This window comes from Lygodium microphyllum, chromosome 26 (assembly GCF_053477565.2).
Source record: "Lygodium microphyllum isolate KBCC chromosome 26, Lygodium_microphyllum_v1.1.10, whole genome shotgun sequence".
In the NCBI taxonomy this organism is placed as follows: Eukaryota; Viridiplantae; Streptophyta; class Polypodiopsida; order Schizaeales; family Lygodiaceae; genus Lygodium; species Lygodium microphyllum.
The window spans coordinates 77,176,653-77,181,595 of NC_141160.1; positions in this window are offsets into that span (position 1 = coordinate 77,176,653).

Here is a 4,943-nt window from a genome sequence, read left to right on the forward strand (position 1 = left end):
AAGGCCTATCACAACCAAATGAAGTTGATTTGGATAACTATGGGGCCCATGAGAAGATGATCGAGGTCCTATTCACATGAGTGTAAAAGGTCATTGATCTCCCACTAGAGTTTCCCACCCCTAGAGACCAAGAAAAGGACCCAAAAGAGATGTTGCAATAATACCAAGAGAAGTAGAGGGCAAATATCATGATAGCAAAGTCAATGAATATCCAAGGTTTAGACATGCACTACCCTTAAGAATAGTGTACTTGCACATCAAAACAAGTGAGAGCATTGCAAGAAAATGGCTCCAACTAATAGAATAAGAATGCCTTCCATGAAGCATGCAAGCTCAAAGGAAAAAAAAGCATATGGCTTGATATGAAGCCCAATGATGCATGGGCTAGGGAACCAAAGTGGTGCTACATCATCCTTGAAGCTGATGAGCATTCCAAGTACACTTCTACTACTTTGCTACCCAACAAGTAGGCGGATGTACTCTATTTTCCACATCCTAGAAATGATTATAACATAGAGCATCATGGGAGCTATAATTTTCAAAATATCCCTTCTGCAAGACCTACTGAACTTGAGAAGACGTATTTGCTTCGGGCCTCAAGCCCTCTTTCAATAGTATTATCAAGAAAGTAGTTTCTCAAACACATCATTCATCACAATTTCTTCTTCGATGTAAATGTCACAATCGACCACGTCATGATGTCATGACTTCATCTTAGAGAACTACTCTTGCCATCCTATTATACTGATTGTAGATGAGATTCATGTAGAGATATTAATATCGGTGGGATATTGAGTTTACATCAGTATGTAGGAGTTGGCTATACCTTATATCACCTAGATATATGGTGTTCCAACATCTATATTGTGTTAGTTTAAAGGAGGGGTTCCCTTAGATCTGACAATGACTAAGGCTATTAACGTTCTTCATAAGCTAAAGATTGAATTATCTTACTCCTCTCCAAGCATGCTACTTGAAAGTTCTCACTTCACACAAACTTATATATGCTTGATGATAGGAGGCCTCAAGAATAAGAGGTTTTCCTATCATGTACAACACTACTTTGATATGGTGTTATCTAGTTGTGGATTATGCTATTTACTTTATAGATCATAGAGTCGATCAAATCCCATTTGTGTGTCAATCTAGTCCTTGATGGGAGAGCCATATGAATATAGCTTCAATGTATTTAATATATCTTAGATAATAGTAATTGTTTGGGTAGAGATAATCGCTGTATGAGAGTGATGTACCTATCAAGGATAATATCAATTTGATAAATAATGCTCACTTTCTTTGGTTCATTTAATGGCCCCAAATCTTCATGGCATCACTGCTATAAGCATAGGATTGCCATTAGAGGATCTTCATGCTTTTATGGTTTCATAATCCTGTCGTCATAAAGTAGTTCATGATCTTGCTAAATCCATATATACCATTAGCAAAAAATTGTATATTGAATATTATGGTTGCTCCATTGTGGATGTATCTATATGAGAATGTGAAGTCTTTATAGCCATGTTTGGAGCATGATATTCAAGTTTGTGTGGTGATTCAAAGGATGATAGTGAGTTCAATAGCTTATTGTTGCTGATTTGTTTCAAGTCTTTTCACAATTGGTGTTACATTGCAGACCCCCTCATCAAGGCTAATGTAAGTCCTCGCGGCTATCTCCTTTCCCAATTGGCTCACACGTATGATATGTGGCATACATCTGGCCTTTTATTCTGATTACATGCCACACTGATTATTGTAAATCTTGCAGGCATAATGGCTAAACATATGAGAGCTGGTTTTGACTCCTTCGCTTATCTCTTATGTTGGTTATAAGTCGTCCTGAGATATTTGCATACTAATTCCTTGCCCTTTCGGCATACATGCATGATATATGGTAGGCCTTTTGGCTCTCTATATGACGATACTATGTGGGACTCATGGCTATTATTCTTTGCACAATGATTGTTTCGTGTGTTATATATATATATATATATATATATATATATATATAAAACTTAAAATATTCTATTTTATTGTTTATTGAAATGCATATAATTAGTCAACAATGTTTGAATATACATTGTATATGCACGTGAAACATGGGTGTATGAGGATATGATTGGCCCACACCCATTATTGGTATGGCCATGGATCCCTTGGTCCCCATTTGCCATTTCCCCTCTTCTTGCATGCATGGGTGCTAAGGCAACATGCTTAAATTTTAGATCTAACTTTTTCTCTTGAAATTATATTAGGCCATAACTAACCTCTGCCTCCATGCGAAATTGTTTCTATTACCCCTTGAATGGTGTATACTCATAGTAAGTTTGTGAATAGTATTTTTGTGGTTTCTTAAGCTGTTGATTAGTGCAATTTATTACATTTTCACTTTTTAACTATGTTTTCATATCTTGCCTAAAACTACTCCAAGTTTTTAATCTAAGTGTTAACCAAGATCTCAATTACCGATCATTAGTGCAATATGTAATTGTTACATATTAAGTAACAATTGTTTTTTTTTAAAAGAGAGAGAGTGTGTGTGCAATGCAATGGTGTAGGATTGGTTTTACTCTATTGGCATGCATATTGATTTATAAGTTTTTTTTGGCATATTTGTAGTTCTTTTCTTAAGTATATGTTATACATTGCATATGTGGTTTAAACATGGGGCTATGAGGTCATGATTGGCCCACTCCGATTATCAATAGGTTCTTGTATTCCTTGGTCCCAATTTACCCTTTCCCCCCTTCCTGCTTGCATGTGTTCTTTGGGAGCCTATTTTAGTTCTAACTTTTCCTTAATTTTATCACTTGGACTTTTATTGATTCATGTTTAATCTGTTGGGTTGGAATTAGCTTGTGTAAAATTTTCTTTTTCCTTTGTGGGGGTATACACATAATAAGTTTGAAATAATATTTTGTCTCTTTTGGTGTTGTAAAGTTGTTAGCAATTTACTTTAGTATTTTTAATCCTCTATAACTGGTTCTTTATTATTTTTCTATTCATGATCTTTTATCCTCCATTCTTGTAAATATTTACCTTATGCATTAACTAATAATCTACTTTGCAAGTTGTAATTGTTATATGCGATGTTTGTAGTGTGATGGTGCAAGTTAGGGTTTATGCGATTAGCTTACAATTTGATGTAAAAGCTTTTATTTTAGCAAACCTTTGATAATTTACCTTGTGAATATTGTCTCCACCCTAGGGCTCTCATAACCAATTATAGAGATCCACCATTGGCTATTCAAATGCTTACTAATCCACTCTCGTACCTTGCACCTTGCCTACTACCTACTTCTCTATCCTCTTGGGAACCTTAGGTTCCAAAAAATGTCCCCTCTTATAATCCCACACATTATGTAATATAATTTCCCTAGAAAAGTGCTATGCAATCTTTCACCCCCCGACTACATAAGGGCATACCAGAGTTGCTCCTCTCTCTCAACCCCTATCATTAAAAGTCTAACCTACTTTGTTCTCTAACTTCGTAGTCCCCCTTTCCACCTATGCAAGTATGATACACTTTGGGTACCTTATGACCCACTCCTTGCCCTAACCCTAAATATCTCTCAGGCACCTTTTTCGAGTAGCCAAACCTATGTTATCTTGTGCTATTCATACTTGTTTTAAAGCATATAAAGCTTAGTGTTTGGCCTTGAAACCATACCAAGTCTACCTTTCTTTTTCCATGTACTCAACAATAGTGGACTAATGCTTTGAGTAGCAACATGAACATGAACATGGTATACTTGTTCTAATGGGTGACCGAGATAGCAACCGAATGCTACTTTTGACACGTGTAATGTACGATGGTTTATCTAGTCCTTACTAATAATTTTCTTATTTGATTTTGCAGGTGTAATAGGTGGCATCCTACCCTATAGTTCATATATCTTTGCTTATGTTAATCTTACTCATATTGAAGCTTGAGATATTACTGAACTTTTGCCCTATGGATGTCTTACTCTAGCTCTTATTTTAATGTTTAAATTCAAAATGTCCATTCTTTGAATAGTATTGCAATCCTTTCCACACACACACACACACACACACACACACACACACACACACACACACACACACACACACACACACACACACACACACACACACACACACACACACACACACACACACACACACACACACACACACACACACACACACACACACACACACACACACACACACACACACACACACACACACACACACACACACACACACACACACACACACACACACACACACACACACACACACACACACACACACACACACACACACACACACACACACACACACACACACACACACACACACACACACACACACACACACCCCTTTTATATGTGTCATACGAAATAGAAAACCTCTTTATACATTTTCAGATATATCCTTATGTAATTGCTTATCTATAAGCTTAGCTTCTTTGTATTCCCTATTTTAAACTCACATAATGGACATTAGTGTTCCTTGCATGTTTTGTGCACAAGGAATGCTATCCATTAGAGAATTTTAGTGGTCAAAACGAGGGAAAATAAGAGGAGAGAGAAGGAGTAGCGCGTCCAATAGGATGGAGGTCAACGTTACCTTGGATTTTCTCAAAAATTACTCACAAAACAGCAAAAATTACTCAAAAACCTTTTTTGTTTAAGGAGAATACCCTCTAAATGTCACTATCTACGGATAAGAAGAAGATTTGGAAAGATTCTTGAGGTAGGTTTGGGGAGGTTTTGGGGGGGAGGTTTTTCAAAAACTCTCCTGCCTTCTCCTAGTAGCTACTGAGACCTTCTCCTCCTTCTAGAGCTCTTTGCACTCTTTCTTTGTTGTCAATCTCTAATGGCTTTCCACCCTTATTATCTAAGTTCTCGAAGTTTTGCAGGAGTCGCAAACAATGCTACTCCCTTTCCTTGTAGACCTTCAACTTCTATCTTCTCTAT